We start from the raw sequence: 25,672 nt of genomic DNA on the forward strand, positions 1-25,672 counted from the left end.
ATTCTCTCTGCTTACATTTTTTTTACTTTCCTTCACATGATGTACTTCTTTGTCTTTGTAGGCATGGTCATTTAATCTCACTTTGGAAATTATACTCTTTACACCTTTTTTTTTATCACATCCACATTCACAACTAGGGTTCATCCCCCCTAAGCACATTTAGTGTTTTTTTTTCTTTCTTTTCCCTTCACCCTTAAGTTTGCACTGCGAGCACCTCCCCCTCCTCACGATCACAAGAAATATATGGAAAGATTTCTCCTTCCACACAGCACTCCTCCCCAGATCATGCCTCCTAAAATCAAAGATAGAAAACCACGTACATAAGATGTCATGATGGAACACACTAGTGAAGGAATAAATCTGAAACCAATAATTATGCAACTTAGTGACATATTTTTACCCCAATTTGAATCTCTTAAAACCCAAATATCTGGTTTATCATCAGAATTAAAATTATTTGCTAACAGACTCACAGAGGCCGAAGATAGGATATCAGCAGTAGAAGACACATGTAATAATCAATTACAAAGAGTATCAGACTTAGAAAAGAAAAACACGATACTGACCGCTAGGATAGATGATCTTGAGGACCGCTCAAGGCGGAATAATTTAAAAATAATAGGCCTGCCCGAGACAGATCAGTATAAAGATCTTCTACAATTCGCATCGCTAACACTGCCTCAAGTCTTAGGTCATATGCAGATGCCATTAGTGGTAGAAAGAGCTCACAGATTGGGACCCCTCAGAAGTAGAGCCAACGGGAAAAATATCCATAGGCCAATTTTGGTAAAATTTCTAAATTTTCAAGAAAAAAACAAACATCCTCAGAGCATACAGAAAAGTTGATAATTTTCATATAGGAGAAAATAAAATTTTATTATTCCAAGATTACTCTTCTGATACAGCTTTTAGGAGGAAAGAGATGGCGCCCTTCTGTACTAAGGCTTTTTGGCAAACTGCTGTACCCTGCAAAAATTCTTATAAAAGAGAAAGAGGGCACATCTAGGCAAGACAATATAGAAGAAGCCAAAGCCTACTTCAAAAAACACAAGATATCACTCTCATGAGAGTCAAGATAATCATATTATGTAATCTAATTGAGAGGTTTTAATGTGTGTGTCAATGCATAGGATAGAAATGGGAAAATTGTATATTGTAACCTGGTTAAGTTGGCTGTTTATTAAGTTGATACATATGCTAGAAGAGATAGCAAATGGTATTTCGCTTTGGCTGAAATGTTTTTGTTCTATTTATGTTAGGTCTGTATGGTTGAATGGATGTTGGATATTGTGTTTTTTTTTTTCTTTCTCTTCTTCTTTGCCGTCCTCCTCAAGCTCATTATGATATGCTCTATAAATGAAAGGAAATATTAGATGTCTTTCCTGGAACGTGGGTGGCATCACCTCCCCAATCAAAAGGAAAATAATAATCAGACAACTTGGCAAACATAACCCCAATATAGTTTTATTACAAGAAACACACTTAAAAATGGAGGAAATTGACAAACTTAAAAGTAAATGGGTTGGGGAGGTGATAGCTACCCCTTGCTCCAGCAGGAAAAAGGAGTAGCCTTTCTGGTAAATAAAAAATGATCCTATAACATTATTAATATAACTCTTGACCCCCTTGAGAGATGGACAGTGCTGGAGATACAGGTGGACAATGTTAAATTAGTTATCTGTAATGTGTATGGCCCCAACAACATAGATCCTAACTTTGGAACAGTTTAGTTTATATGCTATCTAAATTTTTCGGACAAAATATAATCTTAGCGGGCGATTTTAACCTAACACCTACAGAAACGTTAGATAGGTTTAGCCCCAAAAATGCAGCTTTTTCTAAACAGAAGACAAAAATATTTAACCAAGTATGTAAAAATTTGAAGCTTCATGATATCTGGCGCTTGCAGTATCCAGATGTGAGGTCCTTTACCTGTGATTCTAAAACCTTTGGCTCTTTCTCTTGTATAGACTTTTTTTTGTTGTCAAGTTCATTAATCAAACTAGAAGTTAAGGCAAATATATTTGATATTTTGATTTCGGATCACGCAATTATTTCATTAGACTTGTATCTACTTGCAACTCAGAGTAATGAAAGAAACAACTTCTTTTTTCCAAAATTTTTAGTAAATAACCTAGAATTCAATAATTGGCTAAAACATAAATGGAGAGAATACGAGCGTATAAATAGAAACCATAGAGCAAAAACAGAAATATTTTGGTAAGCCGCCAAGGCTTGCCTAAGAGGAGATATTAAAGCCTACATGATTTTAGAAAAAAAGGAAGCTACCGGAAAGGGAAACCCAGCTATCTAAACAAGTTCAGAATGCATACCGCAAATATATTAATAATCCTTCCAAACAGCTAGGGGACAAATATAAAATAGTTAAAACAGAAAGGGATATTTTTATTAAGCATAAGGTCTCTTGGGAAGAACTTAAGATAAGTGCTAAATATAAAGGCCAATACGGGAAGTTGGCTAAGTTTCTATCTAGGCTAGATAAAGCCCGGAAAAAGACTAACACTATAGAAGCAATCAACGACGGGGTAAACATAGTTATGGATCAGATTAAAATTAAAAATGTATTAAGCTATTGAAACTAGTATTTATCTTATTGGAGGTGCAACACCCAACTCTCTTTAGTTGATATATATACCCTTGTTTTTATGTTCATCCCTTGTTACTATATAGTTTAATAGATTTGAGTTATGTCCATACATCAGGGTCTCAAATCGTACCTGCCTCAGCTCTAAGTGAAACCACCTTTTTCTATCTTATCATTAGCGTATTTAGTAACTTGGAGTCACACGTATTTTATAGTATGCAAACTACTTCTTTATTATATATCTGTTATGAGTATATCCATCCTCCACCTTGGAGTTCTCTACATCATAAAGATAAATAGCCCTGTAGTCTCCACCTTTATAACGCTTTGATTGGCTCCGCCCTCCCATTTCCCCTCTATTATGAGCGGCTTTGGCCCGCTGCTTCCCCCCCCCCCATATATTCAGGCCTACGTGAGGCCTGACAACAGCCAATTCCCTACCTCTCACTTTTTTTTAGCTTCTAGAATACCTTTTACTGTGGAGTGGGGATCACTAGTTCTCAATTATAAAAAACGAGGCTTCATCCATATATGCTCCAGTCACACATGTTTTCTACATGCAGTTTTACATTTTATATTCAAGATCACAAGGGTGGTACTATAACATATGTCAACTTTTATTCTTCTGTTTTTGACTTAGCTTTTTCCTTCATGTCACTAATCCCAGCTTCCGTACAAGTATGACACTACTGTGGATATGATACTGTGATAACAAATGCTACTTTAGTACACCAATGTCTTAACCCTTGTCTATTCTCCATATGTGAACTGTATAAGTTTCTGTGTTTTTTTTCTTTATTGCTACTGTTCTGTGACTGGATATATTCTTTATTGTGTTGTTTATACTTAATGCCTCAATAAAAAATTATTTTCAAAAAAAAAATTAAAAATGTATTTTTTGAATATTATCAAAAACTATATGCAGCCAAAGAAATCAATCTTGAAAATAAGAATAATTTTTGGCACAGGATGGTCCCTCCCAAGATGCCACAAGAATCGGTCAATGCACTAAATAGGCCAATAACGAGAGATGAAGTAATGGAAGCCATAAATAACGCTAAACCTAATAAAGCTCCAGGCCCGGATCAGATACCTGCTGAAATGTACAAAATATTGAGAATAGAGATTGTAGATATTTTAGTCTAATTGTTCAATGGATATTATACCGATGGATTAAAGATGTCCAAATACTTCTCTGAGTCTATTATTTCACTTATTTTGAAAAAAGGGAAAAATCCAGTCATATAGACCTATCTCACTACTTAATGTAGATTACAAGTTATTAACTCATATTATTGCTAATAGATTAAAACTATGTCTTGACCCTATTATCCATGTGGATCAGACGGGCTTTATGCATCAAAGATCCCTACTAAAAATATCCGGAAAGTAGCCCTGGTATTAGAACACTTTTGGAACAAAGAAGCTGATAGAAAAACAAATAATCAGGATTTTGCACTAATCACAATTGATGCCGAAAAAGCGTTCAATTCCGTGGTATGGGATCATCTATTTATGACGTTAAATCTTTTTGATTTTTCAGGACATTTTTCACAATTTATTAAAACTTTATATGACTATCCACGGTCTTGTATTCTGATTAATGGTAGCTATACTTCAAATTTAATATTATATAGGGGGATGAGACAGGGATGTCCACTCTCCCCATTATTGTTCAATATTGCAATAGAACCCCTTGCTATTATACTAAGTCAAGAGCTACAAGGTATCAGGTTCGGCGAACAAATATTTGTACTATCATTATACGCAGATGATTTGTTATTATTTATCAGAAATACAAAGAGAAATATACCACAGGCCTTAAGTATTATTGATATGTTTAGCTCTTTTTCAGGGTATAAAATCAACGTTAATAAATCTGAAATCCTATGGATACATAAGACTAAAAAAAGCATCCAAGATCATTCTTTCCAAGAGTCTCCCAGAATCAAATATTTAGGAATATATTTTCATGCTGATCCAAGTCAATGGTATAAATTAAACTACTCTATTTTCTTTAAAAAAGCTTCAGAGAAACTACAACGATGGAATGCTTTCCCCATCTCCCTCTCCGCCAAAGTCATGATCATTAAAACTATCTTGTTCCCTCAATGAATGTACATCATGCAAAATATCCCATTATTTATATTGAGTCGACATTTAAAAAGGTTCAACAGGGACTGTGCCAATTTTATATGGAATAATAAGAGACATATGCTATCTATAGTAAAATTAACATCTAGATAAGAAGAAGGTGGTTTGTCTTTCCCAGATATCAAAAAATATAATATTGCCACGCTAACTCGCTCCGCTTTTGACTGGCTAATGGAAGCTAACCATCTCACATTGTTTAACTTTGAAGAACAATTGTGTGCCCCGTTTTCATTGAAAGCTTTACTACATTGTCCCACACCACAGCTCCCAAATCATATTAAAAGTATGACAACAATACGTAACACCATTGAAGCGTGGTAAAACCAAAACCTTAACAAATCGCTTAAAGTCAATTTTGAGACATCCCCACTTTTGCTAATACGAGGTAACCCAAAATTAATTCCCGGTTTATCCTATGAAGTTTTTAATATCTGGGCCCAAAAAGGTCTATCATATGTGTATCAATGTTTAAATAACCAGCTCCAGATAAGGACCTTTGAGGATATTGCTAGTGAATTTTGTCTCTCCAATATTTTTTTTTTTTGCGTATTTGCAGATTAGGCATTTTATAACAGATAGCAAAATTTCAAAATTAGAAGTGGATGGTTGGGGGGAAATTGAAAAATATTTAACAAGCTATAAATCAGGTAAACATAGTATTGCTTTATTATATAAAATTATGCTGGCAAAGCAGGGCCAACTAATAACTAATAGGCTTCTTGAGAAATGGAACACCTACTACGAGGATATCTCTCTAGATACATTAAACGTAAGTTTTAAATGGGTCAAGAAGGCCACTATTTCTACAACCTGGAAAGAATCGCACATAAAGCTACTTAACAACGCTTATCTGACACCTCGGAAAATGTCTAAATGGAATAACGATTCCTCTATCACTTGCCCCAGATGTAATAACGTAAATGCAGATATAATACACTGTTACTGGGATTGTCCCAAAATAATACAGTTTTGGAGAAAGGTGGAATTCTGGCTTAACAAGGTATTAGATAACAAAGTAAGAATTAAATCTAAACATATTATTTTCCTCTTCACTTCAGAGACTAAAAGAGATAATATTCACCTTATCAATACGGAGATTATGTTGGGGCACAATTTAATATTAAAAAGTTGGAAAAATAAAAAGACACCCACAATCCCATTCTTTATAAACTCTATTTATTCCCAGATAATTTTTGAACAAATGAACATATTGCCCTTAGAAATTAAAAAGATCACAGCCTTTTTTTCCAAATGGTTAAGAGTCATTTTATCTCTTCAATTCTCCCTTATATGTAATCTCAGAAAAACAGAATATTTTGAAGCATTGATTTTGTCAGGGGTTTTCCCAACTGAATGGTATTGATATTGGATGAGCGAAGAGGTGGAGAGGAGCTTGAGGAAACCACAAGTATTCCAAAGGTCATATTGTGAAGGGATGGCTGGGCTGGGGAAGAAGATGGGGGATAGGAACTCACCCCTTCCCTTTTTTTTTTGTCTTGTTGAGGTTGTTAAGTGCGGGGTACAACTAATATGATCTATTATATCCAACCGAAAAAATATAAATAAATCTACTGTGCTATATATAAGATTCTCTCAGAACGCACAAGAGATACAATATGTATTAGCCACCACCTAACAGGAACTCAAGCTCCTTCAATTGTTTACACTTACCATAAAGTGGTACTGCAGTATCCTAATAGTATTGTAGTCATTGTGGATTTAAGTACTTCTATAATTGGGGTAGTTGTTCCGGACCCTATAATAATTTTTTAAATAATTTTTGAAATCCTACAACAGTGGGGTGACATTCAGGGGTGAACTACGCAATATACCACATGAGTATTACCAATGATCTATTGATAATTATAGAGTTTCTGGGATCACTCATAACCCAGGTACACACCAGGTGATTAACATTTCTCACACGGTTCTCCTAGAGGAAATTGCACCACACATACAATACTCTGGTATTATACCATTATTGATACCTTCCATCCAGATACAGAGCATCAATAGGGGGAATTATACCTCGATTGCGACATATGTCAAAAATAACCAGAGCTATATATTAGACTTATTTTGCCCCTATATGATTTATGTTATATCCTCTTGAGAACACACCAAGGTTTTTCTGAATAGATATACCTCTGATCCCTGAGGGAAATTTTCCCTCAGGGTTCCATTCATTCACTCTCACACTGTCTGTGACTTTTTAATTTTCACACTCCAATTTTAACATTTATATTAAAAGTTAAGTTTTAAAATCCCCCACTCTTAGGGCTTCTTTACCTATGGTACCAGTAGTAATTATTTGACCTGTGCTGTTGAGTGCTATTCAAGTACATTCTTTCAATTGCGTCCAGCAATTGATATTCTATAGCTTAGATAAAACCTCTGTGAGGGTAGTATTCATAACTGAAGCCATATCTTGCAAGGTGAAAGAATTAGACGCACTAGAAGTACTTGGCGTCGCTTGTGCAGGCGTTACTGGTTGTGACACTTGGGGAGAACTAGATGGCAAAACCTGATTTCCTTTTGTCTGAGAATCATCTAATGCTAAACTTTTATAAGTCAAAATATGCTGTTTGCAATTTATAGACATATCAGTACAAGTGGGACACATTCTAAGAGGGGGTTCCACAATGGCTTCTAAACAAATTGAACAATGAGTTTAACAGACTAGTAATAAAGCAAGCAAGCTTGGAAAACACTTTATTTAATGAAAAAAAAAACAATTTGCAAAAACGGTACTGTGCCTTTAAGAGAAAAAAAAAAGGCATACACAAACTGCAAAAAGGGTTAAAATTGCTTAATTTTAACAGTGTACCCACTAAGATTTAGAAGGATTGCACCACAAGTTAATAAGCAATAAACCCCCAAATGAAAAAAACGGATTGAAATATGTCTAAAACCGGTTAAAACCCCCTACCTGCCCTTAGGAAGCGATAATATGGGGTTTAAAGCTTCAATTGGTCCCTCAGAAGACTATCAGGACCTCAGGAGTAGTTGCTTCCTGCTTGTAAATGTAGGCCCCGCCCACCTCACTCAATGTTGCTGGGGCCCCCCAAAGAACCCTCAACCAAATGTCCCATAAAACAGAAAACGTTACTCCCAGACACAAAAACGTTTGTCCCAAATTCACATAAACTGAGTGCCCACATAAAATTAACCCTTTATGCAAGCTAGTAAAAACCTGATAACAATAGGATTACTGCTTACCCTTCCCCTAATGGGGACACTGTCAGCCTTTCTGAGTTAAAATACCTCATTGCTGTATAGCAAGAAACCGTTCCTCACACTGAAGTTTTCCTGTACTCCTCACCTTCTGTGGGAACAGCAGTGGACCTTAGTTACAAATGCTAAGATCATCATCCTCCAGACAGAAATCTTCATCTATGTCCTGACTGAGAGTAAATAGTACAACATCGGTACCATTTAAAAATAACAAACACTTGATTGAAGATAAAATAAAACTAACAGTTTTACACCTCTTCTCTTTACTCTTCCTGCTTAGAGCCAGCAAAGAGAATGACTGGGGGTGGAGTTAAGGGGGGAGCTATATAGACAGCTCTGCTGTGGTGCTCTCTTTGCTACTTCCTGTCAGGAAGGACAATATCCCACAAGTTAGGATGAATCCGTGGACTCCGTACATCATGCAAAAGAAAATAAACTCAGCACTTCTCACAAATCTGCCCGACAGCAGGGCAGCTCACTAGGTTTGAGGTGTCCTCTCCCTCACATGGACCTGTGGAAAAAAAACATAATTTATGTAAGAACTTACCTGATAAATTCATTTCTTTCATATTAACAAGAGTCCATGAGCTAGTGACGTATGGGATATACATTCCTACCAGGAGGGGCAAAGTTTCCCAAACCTTAAAATGCCTATAAATACACCCCTCACCACACCCACAAATCAGTTTAACGAATAGCCAAGAAGTGGGGTGATAAGAAAAAAGTGCGAAGCATATAAAATAAGGAATTGGAATAATTGTGCTTTATACAAAAAAATCATAACCACCACAAAAAAGGGTGGGCCTCATGGACTCTTGTTAATATGAAAGAAATGAATTTATCAGGTAAGTTCTTACATAAATTATGTTTTCTTTCATGTAATTAACAAGAGTCCATGAGCTAGTGACGTATGGGATAATGAATACCCAAGATGTGGATCTTTCCACACAAGAGTCACTAGAGAGGGAGGGATAAAATAAAGACAGCCAATTCCTGCTGAAAATAATCCACACCCAAAATAAAGTTTAATGAAAAACATAAGCAGAAGATTCAAACCGAAACCACTGCCTGAAGTACCTTTCTACCAAAAACTGCTTCAGAAGAAGAGAATACATCAAAATGGTAGAATTTAGTAAAAGTATGCAAAGAGGACCAAGTCGCTGCTTTGCAAATCTGATCAACCGAAGCTTCATTCCTAAACGCCCAGGAAGTAGAAACTGACCTAGTAGAATGAGCTGTAATCCTCTGAGGCGGAGTCTTACCCGATTTAACATAGGCAAGATGAATTAAAGATTTCAACCAGGATGCCAAAGAAATGGCAGAAGCTTTCTGGCCTTTTCTAGAACCAGAAAAGATGACAAATAGACTAGAAGTCTTTCGGAAAGATTTAGTAGCTTCAACATAATATTTCAAAGCTCTAACAACATCCAAAGAATGTAACGATTTCTCCTTAGAATTCTTAGGATTAGGACATAATGAAGGAACCACGATTTCTCTACTAATGTTGTTGGAATTCACAACCTTAGGTAAAAATTGAAAAGAAGTTCGCAACACCGCCTTATCCTGATGAAAAATCAGAAAAGGAGACTCACAAGAAAGAGCAGATAATTCAGAAACTCTTCTGGCAGAAGAGATGGCCAAAAGGAACAAAACTTTCCAAGAAAGCAATTTAATGTCCAATGAATGCATAGGTTCAAACGGAGGAGCTTGAAGAGCTCCCAGAACCAAATTCAAACTCCATGGAGGAGAAATTGACTTAATGACAGGTTTTATACGAACCAAAGCTTGTACAAAACAATGAATATCAGGAAGAATAGCAATCTTTCTGTGAAAAAGAACAGAAAGAGCAGAGATTTGTCCTTTCAAGGAACTTGCGGACAAACCCTTATCTAAACCATCCTGAAGAAATTGTAATATTCTCGGAATTCTAAAAGAATACCAAGAAAAATGATGAGTAAGACACCAAGAAAACATAATTTATGTAAGAACTTACCTGATAAATTCATTTCTTTCATATTAGCAAGAGTCCATGAGCTAGTGACGTATGGGATATACATTCCTACCAGGAGGGGCAAAGTTTCCCAAACCTTAAAATGCCTATAAATACACCCCTCACCACACCCACAATTCAGTTTAACGAATAGCCAAGAAGTGGGGTGATAAGAAAAAAGTGCGAAAGCATATAAAATAAGGAATTGGAATAATTGTGCTTTATACAAAAAAATCATAACCACCACAAGGGCGGGCCTCATGGACTCTTGCTAATATGAAAGAAATGAATTTATCAGGTAAGTTCTTACATAAATTATGTTTTCTTTCATGTAATTAGCAAGAGTCCATGAGCTAGTGACGTATGGGATAATGACTACCCAAGATGTGGATCTTTCCACACAAGAGTCACTAGAGAGGGAGGGATAAAATAAAGACAGCCAATTCCTGCTGAAAATAATCCACACCCAAAATAAAGTTTAATGAAAAACATAAGCAGAAGATTCAAACTGAAACCGCTGCCTGAAGTACTTTTCTACCAAAAACTGCTTCAGAAGAAGAAAATACAACAAAATGGTAGAATTTGGTAAAAGTATGCAAAGAGAACCAAGTTGCCACTTTGCAAATCTGATCAACCGAAGCTTCATTCCTAAACGCCCAGGAAGTAGAAACTGACCTAGTAGAATGAGCTGTAATCCTATGAGGCGGAGTCTTACCCGACTCAAAATAGGCAAGATGAAATAAAGATTTCAACCAAGATGCCAAAGAAATGGCAGAAGTTTTCTGGCCTTTCTAAAACCGGAAAAGATAACAAATAAACCAGAAGTCTTTCGGAAAGACTTAATAGCTTCAACATAATATTTCAAAGCTCTAATAACATCCAAAGAATGCAACGATTTCTCCTTAGAATTCTTAGGATTAGGACATAATGAAGGAACCACAATGTTTCTACTAATGTTGTTGGAATTCACAACTTAGGTAAAAATTCAAAAGAAGTTCGCAACACCGCCTTATCCTGATGAAAAATCAGAAAAGGAGACTCACAAGAAAGAGCAGATAATTCAGAAACTCTTCTGGCAGAAGAGATGGCCAAAAGGAACAAAACTTTCCAAGAAAGTAATTTAATATCCAATGAATGCATAGGTTCAAATGGAGGAGCTTAAAGAGCCCCCAGAACCAAATTCAAACTCCAAGGAGGAGAAATTGACTTAATGACAGGCTTTATACGAACCAAAGCTTGTACAAAACAATGAATATCAGGAAGAATAGCAATCTTTCTGTGAAAAAGAACAGAAAGAGCAGAGATTTGACCTTTCAAGGAACTTGCGGACAAACCCTTATCTAAACCATCCTGAAGAAATTGTAATATTCTTGGTATTCTAAAAGAATGCCAAGAAAAATGATGAGAAAGACACCAAGAAATATAAGTCTTCCAGACTCTATAATATATCTCTCTGGATACAGATTTACGAGCCTGTAACATAGTATTAATCACAGAGTCAGAGAAACCTCTTTGACCAAGAATCAAGCGTTCAATCTCCATACCTTTAAATTTAAGGATTTCAGATCCTGATGGAAAAAAGGACCTTGAGACAAAAGGTCTGGTCTTAACGGAAGAGTCCACGGTTGGCAAGAGGCCATCCGGACAAGATCCTCATACCAAAACCTGTGAGGCCATGCCGGAGCTACCAGCAGAACAAACGAGCATTCCTTCAGAATCTTGGAGATTACTCTTGGAAGAAGAACTAGAGGCGGAAAGATATAGGCAGGATGATACTTCCAAGGAAGTGAAAATGCATCCACTGCCTCCGCCTGAGGATCCCGGGATCTGGACAGATACCTGGGAAGTTTCTTGTTTAGATGAGAAGCCATCAGATCTATTTCTGGAAGTTCCCACATTTGAACAATCTGAAGAAATACCTCTGGTTGAAGAGACCATTCGCCCGGATGCAACGTTTGGCGACTGAGATAATCCGCTTTCCAATTGTCCATACCTGGGATATAAACCGCAGAGATTAGACAGGAGCTGGATTCCGCCCAAACCAAAATTCGAGATACTTCTTTCATAGCCAGAGGACTGTGAGTCCCTCCTTGATGATTGATGTATGCCACAGTTGTGACATTGTCTTATCTGAAAACAAATGAACAACTCTCTCTTCGGAAGAGGCCAAGACTGAAAAGCTCTGAAAATTGCACGGAGTTCCAAAATATTGATCGGAAATCTCACCTCCTGAGATTCCCAAACCCCTTGTGCCGTCAGATACCCCCACACAGCTCCCCAACCTGTAAAACTAGCATCTGTTGAGATTATAGTCCAGGTCGGAAGAACAAAGAAGCCCCCTGAACTAAACGATGGTGATCTGTCCACCATGTCAGAGAGTGTCGTAAAATCGGTTTAAAGATATAAATTGAGATATCTGAGTAATCCCTGCACCATTGGTTCAGCATACAGAGCTGAAGAGGTCGCATGTGAAAACGAGCAAAGGAGATCGCATCTGATGCGGCAGTCCTAAGACCCAACATTTCCATGCATAAGGCTACTAAAGGGAATGATTGTGACTGAAGGTTTTGACAAGCTGATATCAATGTTAAACTTCTCTTGTCTGACAAGGACAGAGTCATAGACACTGAATTTATCTAGAAACCTAAAAAGGTTACCCTTGTCTGAGGAATCAATGAACTGATTGGTAAATTGATCCTCCAACCATGAACTTGAAGAAACAACACAAGTCGATTCGTATGAGATTCTACGAAAATGAGAAGACTGAGCAAGTACCAAGATATCGTCCAAATAAGGAAATACCAAAACCCTATTCTCTGATTACAGAAAGAAGGGCACCGAGAACCTTTGAAAAAAATTCTTGGAACTGAGGCTAGGCCAAACGGTAGAGCCACAAAACTGGTAATGCTTGTCTAAAAAGAGAATCTCAGACACTAAAAGTAATCTGGATGAATCGGAATATGCAGATACACATCCTGTAAATCTATTGTAGACATATAATGCCCTTGCTAAACAAAAGGCAGGATAGTCCTACAGTAACCATCTTGAATGTTGGTATCCTAACATAACGATTCAATAATGATAGATCCAGAACTGGTCTGAAGGAATTGACCTTCTTTGGTACAATGAAGAGATAAAATAAAACCCCAGCCCCTGTTCCAGAACTGGAACTGGCATAAATACTCCAGCCAACTCTAGATCTGAAACACATTTCAGAAATGCTGAGCCTTGCTGTGTTAACTGGGACACGGGAAAGAAAAGAATCTCTTAGCAGGAGGCCTTAACTTGAAGCCAATTCTGTACCTTTCTGAAACAATGTTTCTGAAACCAGAGATTAAGAACGGAATTGATCCAAATTTCTTTGAAGAAAACGTAATCTGCCCCATACCAGCTGAGCTGGAATAAGGGCCGCACCTTCATAGGTACTTAGGAGCTGGCTATAGGTTTCTATAAAGCTCGGATATATTCCAAACTGAAAATAGTTTCCAAACTGATACCGCTCCTGAGGATGAAGGATCAGGCTTTTGTTCCTTGTTGTGAGGAAAGGAACGAAATGATTATTTACCCTGGAAAGAAAGGGAAAGCAAAGTTGACTTAGAAGACATGTCAGCATTCCAAGTTTAATCCATAAAGCTTTTCTAGCTAAAATAGCTAGAGACATATACCTGACATCAACTCTAATGATATCAAAAGATGGTATCACCAATAAAATTATTAGCATGTTATAGAATAATAATAATGCTATAAAATTATGATCTGTTACTTGTTGCGCTAAAGCTTCTAACCAAAAAGTTGAAGCTGCAGCAACATCCGCTAAAAATATAGCAGGTCTAAGAAGATTACCTGAACATAAGTAAGCTTTTCTTAGAAAGGATTCAATTTTCCTATCTAAAGGATCCTTAAATGAAGTACTATCTGCCATAGGAATAGTAGTACATTAGCAGGAGTAGAGACAGCCCCATAACCTTAGGGATTTTTGTCCCAAAAAACTCTAATCTGTCAGATGGCACAGGATATAATTTGCTTAAACGTCTAGAAGGAGTAAATAAATTACCCAAATTATTCCATTCCCTGGAAATTACTTCAGAAATAGCATCAGGGAGATAAAACACTTCTGGAATAACTACCTTATTTAAACGTTTACATTTAGTATCAAGAGGACCAGAATCCTCTATTTCTAATGCAAATAACACTTCTTTAAGTAAAGAACGAATAAATTCCATCTTGAACAAATACAAAGATTTATCAGCATCAAAATGATGATGTTCATTTAAAAATTCATCTGAAAAAAAGAGAAGTTTTAAAAGACTTTTATGTATACTAGAAGGAGAAATAACAGACATAGCCTTCTTAATGGATTTAAAATAAATAAAATCTCTTATGTTATCAGGAACACTCTGAAAATTAGATGTTGACGGAACAGCAACAGGTAATGTAACAGTACTAAAGGAAATTTTATCTGCATTAATAAGTTTGACATGACATGCAATACAAATAACAGCTGGAGAAACAGATACCAAAAGTTTATAGCAGACTTAGCTTGGTAGCTCCAGCACTGTGCAGTGATTTTCCTGTAGTAACTTCTGACTCAGTTGCAACGTGGAACATCTTGCAATATGTAAAAGAAAAAAACAACATATAAAGCAAAATTGATCAAATTCCTTAAATGACAGTTTCAGGAATGGGAAAAAAATGCCAGTGAACAAGCTTCTAGCAACCAGAAGCAATAAATAATGAGACTTAAATAATGTGGAGACAAAAATGACGCCCATATTTTTTAGCGCCAAAAAAGACGCCCACATTATTTGGCGCCTAAATGCTTTTGGCGCCAAAAATGACGCCACATCCGGAACGCCGACATTTTTGGCGCAAAATAACGTCAAAGAATGACGCAACTTCCGGCGACACGTATGACGCCGGAAACGGAAATAGAATTTTTGCGCCAAAAAAGTCAGCGCCAAGAATGACGCAATAAAATGAAGCATTTTCAGCCCCCGCGAGCCTAACAGCCCACAGGGAAAAAGTCAAATTTTAAGGTAAAATATGTTAAATTAAAATGCATTATCCCAAATATGAAACTGACTGTCTGAAAATAAGGAAAGTTGAACATTCTGAGTCAAGGCAAATAAATGTTTGAATACATATATTTAGAACTTTATAAACAAAGTGCCCAACCATAGCTAGGAGTGTCACAGAAAATAAGACTTACTTACCCCAGGACACTCATCTACATATAGCAGATAGCCAAACCAGTACTGAAACGAGAATCAGCAGAGGTAATGGTATATATAAGAGTATATCGTCGATCTGAAAAGGGAGGTAAGAGATGAATCTCTACGACCGATAACAGAGAACCTATGAAATAGACCCCTTAGAAGGAGATCACTGCATTCAAATAGGCAATACTCTCCTCACATCCCTCTGACATTCACTGCACGCTGAGAGGAAAACCGGGCTCCAACTTGCTGCGGAGCGCATATCAACGTAGAATCTAGCACAAACTTACTTCACCACCTCCATCGGAGGCAAAGTTTGTAAAACTGAATTGTGGGTGTGGTGAGGGGTGTATTTATAGGCATTTTAAGGTTTGGGAAACTTTGCCCCTCCTGGTAGGAATGTATATCCCATACGTCACTAGCTCATGGACTCTTGCTAATTACATGAAAGAAATATAAGTCTTCCAGACTCTATAATATATCGCTCTAGATACAGATTTACGAGCCTGTAACATAGTATCAATCACAGAGTCAGAGAAACCTCTTTGACTAAGAATCAAGCGTTCAATCTCCATACCTTTAAATTTAAGGATTTCAGATCCGGATGGAAAAAAGGACCTTGCGACAGAAGGTCTGGTCTTAACGGAAGAGTCCATATGGTTGGCAAGATGCCATCCGGACAAGATCCGCATACCAAAACCTGTGAGGCCATGCCGGAGCTATTAGCAGAACAAACGAGCATTCCCTGAGAATCTTGGAGATTACTCTTGGAAGAAGAACTAGAGGCGGAAAGATATAGGCAGGATGATACTTCCAAGGAAGTGATAATGCATCCACTGCCTCCGCCTGAGGATCCCGGGATCTGGACAGATACCTGGGAAGTTTCTTGTTTAGATGAGAGGCCATCAGATCTATCTCTGGAAGCCCCCACATTTGAACAATCTGAAGAAATACCTCTGGGTGAAGAGACCATTCGCCCGGATGCAACGTTTGGCGACTGAGATAATCCGCTTCCCAATTGTCTACACCTGGGATATGAACCGCAGAGATTAGACAGGAGCTGGATTCCGCCCAAACCAAAATTCGAGATACTTCTTTCATAGCCAGAGGACTGTGAGTCCCTCCTTGATGATTGATGTATGCCACAGTTGTGACATTGTCTGTCTGAAAACAAATGAACGATTCTCTCTTCAGAAGAGGCCAAAACTGAAGAGCTCTGAAAATTGCACGGAGTTCCAAAATATTGATCGGTAATCTCACCTCCTGAGATTCCCAAACTCCCTGTGCCGTCAGAGATCCCCACACAGCTCCCCAACCTGTGAGACTTGCATCTGTTGAAATTACAGTCCAGGTCGGAAGAACAAAAGAAGCCCCCTGAACTAAACGATGGTGATCTGTCCACCACGTTAGAGAGTGTCGAACAATCGGTTTTAAAGATATTAATTGAGATATCTTCGTGTAATCCCTGCACCATTGGTTCAGCATACAGAGCTGAAGAGGTCGCATGTGAAAACGAGCAAAGGGGATCGCGTCCGATGCAGCAGTCATAAGACCTAGAATTTCCATGCATAAGGCTACCGAAGGGAATGATTGTGACTGAAGGTTTCGACAAGCTGTAATCAATTTTAGACGTCTCTTGTCTGTTAAAGACAGAGTCATGGACACTGAATCTATCTGGAAACCCAGAAAGGTTACCCTTGTTTGAGGAATCAAAGAACTTTTTGGTAAATTGATCCTCCAACCATGATCTTGAAGAAACAACACAAGTCGATTCGTATGAGACTCTGCTAAATGTAAAGACTGAGCAAGTACCAAGATATCGTCCAAATAAGGAAATACCACAATACCCTGTTCTCTGATTACAGACAGAAGGGCACCGAGAATCTTTGTGAAAATTCTTGGAGCTGTAGCAAGGCCAAACGGTAGAGCCACAAATTGGTAATGCTTGTCTAGAAAAAAGAATCTCAGGAACTGAAAAATGATCTGGATGAATCGGAATATGCAGATATGCATCCTGTAAATCTATTGTGGACATATAATTCCCTTGCTGAACAAAAGGCAATATAGTCCTTACAGTTACCATCTTGAACGTTGGTATCCTTACATAATGATTCAATAATTTTAGATCCAGAACTGGTCTGAAGGAATTCTCCTTCTTTGGTACAATGAAGAGATTTGAATAAAACCCCATCCCCTGTTCCGGAACTGGAACTGGCATAATTACTCCAGCCAACTCTAGATCTGAAACACAATTCAGAAATGCTTGAGCTTTCACTGGATTTACTGGGACACGGGAAAGAAAAAATCTCTTTGCAGGAGGTCTCATCTTGAAACCAATTCTGTACCCTTCTGAAACAATGCTCTGAATCCAAAGATTGTGAACAGAATTGATCCAAATTTCTTTGAAAAAACGTAACCTGCCCCCTACCAGCTGAACTGGAATGAGGGCCGTACCTTCATGTAAACTTAGAAGCAGGCTTTGCCTTTCTAGCAGGCTTGGATTTATTCCAGACTGGAGATGGTTTCCAAACTGAAACTGCTCCTGAGGACGAAGGATCAGGCTTTTGTTCTTTGTTGAAACGAAAGGAACGAAAACGATTGTTAGCCCTGTTTTTACCTTTAGATTTTTTATCCTGTGGTAAAAAAGTTCCTTTCCCACCAGTAACAGTTGAAATAATAGAATCCAACTGAGAACCAAATAATTTGTTTCCCTGGAAAGAAATGGAAAGTAGAGTTGATTTAGAAGCCATATCAGCATTCCAAGTTTTAAGCCATAAAGCTCTTCTGGCTAAGATAGCTAGAGACATAAACCTAACATCAACTCTAATAATATCAAAAATGGCATCACAGATAAAATTATTAGCATGCTGATGAAGAATAATAATATCATGAGAATCACGATTTGCTACTTGTTGCGCTAGGGTTTCCAACCAAAAAGTTGAAGCTGCAGCAACATCAGCCAATGATATAGCAGGTCTAAGAAGATTACCTGAACACAGATAAGCTTTTCTTAGAAAGGATTCAATTTTTCTATCTAAAGGATCCTTAAACGAGGTACCATCTGACGTAGGAATGGTAGTACGTTTAGCAAGGGTAGAAATAGCCCCATCAACTTTAGGGATTTTGTCTCAAAATTCTAACCTGTCAGGCGGAACAGGATATAATTGCTTAAAACGTTTAGAAGGAGTAAATGAATTACCCAATTTATCCCATTCTTTGGAAATCACTGCAGAAATAGCATTAGGAACAGGAAAAACTTCTGGAATAACCGCAGGAGCTTTAAAAACCTTATCCAAACGTATAGAATTAGTATCAAGAGGACTAGAATCCTCTATTTCTAAAGCAATTAGTACTTCTTTAAGTAAAGAGCGAATAAATTCCATCTTAAATAAATATGAAGATTTATCAGCATCAATCTCTGAGATAGAATCCTCTGAACCAGAAGAGTCCAAAGAATCAGAATGATGGTGTTCATTTAAAAATTCATCTGTAGAGAGAGAAGATTTAAAAGACATTTTACGTTTACTAGAAGGAGAAATAACAGACAAAGCCTTCTTTATGGATTCAGAAACAAAATCTCTTATGTTATCAGGAACATTCTGCACCTTAGATGTTGAGGGAACTGCAACAGGCAATGGTACATTACTAAAGGAAATATTATCTGCTTTAACAAGTTTGTCATGACAATTATTACAAACAACAGCTGGAGGAATAGCTACCAAAAATTTACAGCAGATACACTTAGCTTTGGTAGATCCAGCAGGCAGTGATTTTCCTGTAGTATCTTCTGGCTCAGATGCAACGTGAGACATCTTGCAATATGTAAGAGAAAAAACAACATATAAAGCAAAATAGATCAAATTCCTTATAAGACAGTTTCAGGAATGGGAAAGAATGCCAAATATCAAGCTTCTAGCAACCAGAAGCAAATGAAAAATGAGACTGAAATAATGTGGAGACAAAAGCGACGCCCATATTTTTTAGCGCCAAATAAGACGCCCACATTATTTGGCGCCTAAATGCTTTTGGCGCCAAAAATGACGCCACATCCGGAACGCCGACATCTTTGGCGCAAAATAACGTCAAAAAATGACGTAACTTCCGGCGACACGTATGACGCCGGAAACGGAAAATAATTTTTGCGCCAAAAAAGTCCGCGCCAAGAATGACGCAATAAAATGAAGCATTTTCAGCCCCCGCGAGCCTAACAGCCCACAGGGAAAAAAGTCAAATTTTTGAGGTAAGAAAAATATGATAATTCAATGCATAATCCCAAATATGAAACTGACTGTCTGAAAATAAGGAAAGTTGAACATTCTGAGTCAAGGCAAATAAATGTTTGAATACATATATTTAGAACTTTATAAATAAAGTGCCCAACCATAGCTTAGAGTGTCACAGAAAATAAGACTTACTTACCCCAGGACACTCATCTACATGTTTGTAGAAAGCCAAACCAGTACTGAAACGAGAATCAGTAGAGGTAATGGTAAATATAAGAGTATATCGTCGATCTGAAAAGGGAGGTAAGAGATGAATCTCTACGACCGATAACAGAGAACCTTATGAAATAGACCCCGTAGAAGGAGATCACTGCATTCAATAGGCAATACTCTCTTCACATCCCTCTGACATTCACTGCACGCTGAGAGGAAAACCGGGCTCCAACTTGCTGCGGAGCGCATATCAACGTAGAATCTAGCACAAACTTACTTCACCACCTCCCTTGGAGGCAAAGTTTATAAAACTGATTTGTGGGTGTGGTGAGGGGTGTATTTATAGGCATTTTAAGGTTTGGGAAACTTTGCCCCTCCTGGTAGGAATGTATATCCCATACGTCACTAGCTCATGGACTCTTGTTAATTACATGAAAGAAACATAATTTATGTAAGAACTTACCTGATAAATTCATTTCTTTCATATTAGCAAGAGTCCATGAGCTAGTGACGTATGGGATATACATTCCTACCAGGAGGGGCAAAGTTTCCCAAACCTTAAAATGCCTATAAATACACCCCTCACCACACCCACAATTCAGTTTAACGAATAGCCAAGAAGTGGGGTGATAAGAAAAAAGTGCGAAAGCATATAAAATAAGGAATTGGAATAATTGTGCTTTATACAAAAAAATCAAAACCACCACAAAAAAGGGCGGGCCTCATGGACTCTTGCTAATATGAAAGAAATGAATTTATCAGGTAAGTTCTTACATAAATTATGTTTTCTTTCATGTAATTAGCAAGAGTCCATGAGCTAGTGACGTATGGGATAATGATTACCCAAGATGTGGATCTTTCCACACAAGAGTCACTAGAGAGGGAGGGATAAAATAAAGACAGCCAATTCCTGCTGAAAATAATCCACACCCAGAATAAAATTTTAATGACAAAACATAAGCAGAAGATTCAAACTGAAACCACTGCCTGAAGTACGTTTCTACCAAAAACTGCTTCAGAAGAAGAAAACACATCAAAATGGTAGAATTTAGTAAAAGTATGCAAAGAGGACCAAGTTGCTGTTTTGCAAATCTGATCAACCGAAGCTTCATTCTTAAACTCCCAGGAAGTAGAAACTGACCTAGTAGAATGAGCTGTAATCCTTTGAGGCGGAGTGCTACCCGACTCAACATAGGCATGATGAAATAAAGATTTCAACCAAGATGCCAAAGAAATGGCAGAAGCTTTCTGGTCTTTTCTAGAACCGGAAAAGATGACAAATAGACTAGAAGTCTTTCGGAAAGACTTAGTAGCTTCAACATAATATTACAAAGCTCTAACAGCATCCAAAGAATGCAATGATTTCTCCTTAGAATTCATAGGATTAGGACATAATGAAGGAACCACAATTTCTCTACTAATGTTGTTAGAATTCACAACCTTAGGTAAAAAATTCAAAAGAAGTTCGCAGCACCGCCTGATCCTGATGCAAAATCAGAAAAGGAGACTCACAAAAAAAGAGTAGATAATTCAGAGACTCTTCTGGCAGAAGAGATGGCCAAAAGAAACAAAACTTTCCAAGAAAGTAATATAACGACCAAAGAATGCATGGGTTCAAAAGGAGAAGCTTGAAGAGCCCCCAGAACCAAATTCAAACTCCAAAGAGGAGAAATTGACTTAATGACAGGTTTTATACGAACCAAAGCTTGTACAAAACAATGAATATCAGGAAGATTAGCAATCCTGCTGTGAAAAAGAACAGAAAGAGCAGAGATTTGTCTTTCAAGAAACTTGCGGACAAACCTTTATCTAAACCATCCTGAAGAAATATAAGTCTTCCAGACTCTATAATATATCTCTCTAGATACAGATTTACGAGCCTGTCACATAGTATCAATCACAGAGTCAGAGAAACCTCTTTGACCAAGAATCAAGCGTTCAAACTCCACACCTTAAAATTAAGGTTTTGAGATCCTGATGGAAAAAAGAACCTTGAGACAGAAAGACTGGTCTTAACGGAAGAGTCCACAGCTGGCAAGAGGCCATCCGGACAAGATCCGCATACCAAAACCTGTGAGGCCATGCTGGAGCTACCAGCAGGACAAACGAGCATTCCTTTAGAATATTAGAGAATACCCTTGGAAGAAGAACTAGAGGCGGAAAGATATAGGCAGGATGACACTTGTAAGGAAGAGATAATGCATCCACTGCCTCCGCCCGAGGATCCCTGGATCCGGACAGATACCAGGGAAGTTTCTTGTTTAGATGAGAAGCCATCAGATCTATTTCTGAGAGTTCCCACATTTGAACAATCTGAGGAAATACCTCTGGGTGAAGACCATTCGCCCAGGTGCAACGTTTGGCGACTGAGATAATCCGCTTCCCAATTGTCCATACCTGGGATATGAACCGCAGAGATTAGACAGGAGCTGGATTCCGCCCAAACCAAAATTCGAGATACTTCTTTCATAGCCAGAGGACTGTGAGTCCCTCCTTGATGATTGATGTATGCCACAGTTGTGACATTGTCTATCTGAAAACAAATGAACAACTCTCTCTTCAGAAGAGGCCAAGACTGAAGAGCTCTGAAATTGCACGGAGTTCCAAAATATTGATCGGAAATCTCACCTCCTGAGATTCCCAAACCCCTTGTGCCGTCAGATACCCCCACACAGCTCCCCAACCTGTAAGACTTGCATCTGTTGAGATTATAGTCCAGGTCGGAAGAACAAAGAAGCCCCCTGAACTAAACGATGGTGATCTGCCCACCATGTCAGAGAGTGTCGTATAATCGGTTTAAAGATATTAATTGAGATATCTTTGAGTAATCCTGCACCATTGGTTCAGCATACAGAGCTGAAGAGGTCGCATGTGAAAACGAGCAAAGGAGATCGCATCTGATGCGGCAGTCCTAAGACCTAAAATTTCCATGCATAAGGCTACCAAAGGGAATGATTGTGACTGAAGGTTTTGACAAGCTGATATCAATGTTAAACTTCTCTTGTCTGACAAGGACAGAGTCATAGACACTGAATCTATTCTAGAAACCTAAAAAGGTTACACTTGTCTGAGGAATCAATGAACTGATTGGTAAATTGATCCTCCAACCATGAACTTGAAGAAACAACACAAGTCGATTCGTATGAGATTCTTCGGAAATGAGAAGACTGAGCAAGTACCCAGATATTGTCCAATAAGGAAATACCAAAAAAACCCTGTTCTCTGATTACAGAAAGAAGGGCACCGAGAACCTTTGAAAAAAATTCTTGGAACTGAGGCTAGGCCAAACGGTAGAGCCACAAAACTGGTAATGCTTGTCTAAAAAGAGAATCTCAGACACAAAAAGTGATCTGGATGAATCGGAATATGTAGATACACATCCTGTAAATCTATTGTAGACATATAATGCCCTTGCTAAACAAAAGGCAGGACAGTCCTACAGTAACCATCTTGAATGTTGGTATCCTTACATAACGATTCAATATTGATAGATCCAGAACTGGTCTGAAGGAATTGACCTTCTTTGGTACAATGAAGAGATAAAATAAAACCCCAGCCCCTGTTCCAGAACTGGAACTGGCATAATTACTCCAGCCAACTCTAGATCTGAAACACATTTCAGAAATGCTGAGCCTTTGCTGTGTTAACTGGGACACGGGAAAGAAAAAAATCTCTTAGCAGGAGGCCTTAACTGAAGCCAATTCTGTACCTTTCTGAAACAATGTTCTGAAACCAGAAATTGAGAACGGAATTGATCAAAATTTCTTTGAAGAAAACGTAATCTGCCCCATACCAGCTGAGCTGGAATAAGGTCCGCACCTTCATGGGTACTTAGGAGCTGGCTATAGGTTTTCTAAAAGGCTTGGATATATTCCAAACTGGAAATAGTTTCCAAACTGATACCGCTCCTGAGAATGAAGGATCAGGCTTTTGTTCCTTATTGTGAGGAAAGGAACGAAATGATTATTAGACCTAAATTTACCTTAGATTTTTTATCCTTTGGAAAAAAAGTTCCCTTCCTTCCAGAAACAGTTGAAATAATAATTTATTACCCTGGAAAGAAAGGGAAAGCAAAGTTGACTTAGAAGACATATCAGTATTCCAAGTTTAATCCATAAAGCTTTTCTAGCTAAAATAGCTAGAGACATATACCTGACATCAACTCTAATGATATCAAAAGATGGTATCACCAATAAAATTATTAGCATGTTATAGAATAATAATAATGCTATAAAATTATGATCTGTTACTTGTTGCGCTAAAGCTTCTAACCAAAAAGTTGAAGCTGCAGCAACATCCGCTAAAAATATAGCAAGTCTAAGAAGATTACCTGAACATAAGTAAGCTTTTCTTAGAAAGGATTCAATTTTCCTATCTAAAGGATCCTTAAATGAATTACTATCTGCCGTAGGAATAGTAGCACATTTAGCAGGAGTAGAGACAGCCCCATAACCTTAGGGATTTTGTCCCAAAAAAACTCTAATCTGTCAGATGGCACAGGATATAATTGCTTAAACATTTAGAAGGAGTAAAAGAATTACCCAAATTATTCCATTCCCTGGAAATTACTTCAGAAATAGCATCAGGGAGATTAAACACTTCTGGAATAACTACAGGAGATTTAAAAACCTTATTTAAACGTTTAGATTTAGAATCAAGAGGACCAGAATCCTCTATTTCTAATGCAATTAATACTTCTTTAAATAAAGAACGAATAAATTCCATCTTGAACAAATACAAAGATTTATCAGCATCAACCTCTGAGACAGAAACCTCTGAACCAGAAGAACCATTATCAGTATCAGAATGATGATGTTCATTTAAAAATTCATCTGAAAAAAGAGAAGTTTTAAAAGACTTTTATGTAAACTAGAAGGAGAAATAACAGACATAGCCTTCTTAATGGATTTAAAAAATAAAATCTCTTATGTTTATCAGGAACACTCTGAAAATTAGATGTTGACGGAACAGCAACAGGTAATGTAACAGTACTAAAGGAAATTTTATCTGCATTAATAAGTTTGTCATGACATGCAATACAAACAACAGCTGGAGAAACAGATACCAAAAATTATAGCAGATACACTTAGCTTGGTAGCTCCAGCAGTAGACAGCGATTTTCCTGTAGTATCTTCTGACTCAGATGCAACGTGAGACATCTTGCAATATGTAAGAGAAAAAACAACATATAAAGCAAAATTGATCAAATTCCTTAAATGACAGTTTCAGGAATGGAAAAAAATGCCAAAGAACAAGCTTCTAGCAACCAGAAGCACTGAAAAAATAAGACTTAAATAATGTGGAGACAAAAGCGACGCCCTTATTTTTTAGCGCCAAATAAGACGCCCACATTATTTGGCGCCTAAATGCTTTTGGCGCCAAAAATGACGCCACATCCGGAACGCCGACATTTTTGGCGCAAAATAACGTAAAAAAATGACGCAACTTCCGGCGACACGTATGACGCCGGAAACGGAAAAGAATTTTTGCGCCAAAAAAGTCAGCGCCAAGAATGACGCAATAAAATGAAGCATTTTCAGCCCCCACGAGCCTAACAGCCCACAGGAAAAAAAGAGTCAAATTTTTGGAGGTAAGAAAAAATGATTAATTCAAATGCATTATCCCAAATATGAAACTGACTGTCTGAAAAATAAGGAAAGTTGAACATTCTGAGTCAAGGCAAATAAATGTTTGAATACATATATTTAGAACTTTATAAACAAAGTGCCCAACCATAGCTTAGAGTGTCACAGAAAATAAGATTTACTTACCCCAGGACACTCATCTACATGTTGTAGAAAGCCAAACCAGTACTGAAACGAGAATCAGCAGAGGTAATGGTATATATAAGAGTATATCGTCGATCTGAAAAGGGAGGTAAGAGATGAATCTCTACGACCGATAACAGAGAACCTATGAAATAGACCCCGTAGAAGGAGATCACTGCATTCAAATAGGCAATACTCTCCTCACATCCCTCTGACATTCACTGCACGCTGAGAGGAAAACCGGGCTCCAACTTGCTGCGGAGCGCATA

The sequence above is a fragment of the Bombina bombina genome, chromosome 3 (genome assembly GCF_027579735.1).
Source record: "Bombina bombina isolate aBomBom1 chromosome 3, aBomBom1.pri, whole genome shotgun sequence".
NCBI lineage: Eukaryota > Metazoa > Chordata > Amphibia > Anura > Bombinatoridae > Bombina > Bombina bombina.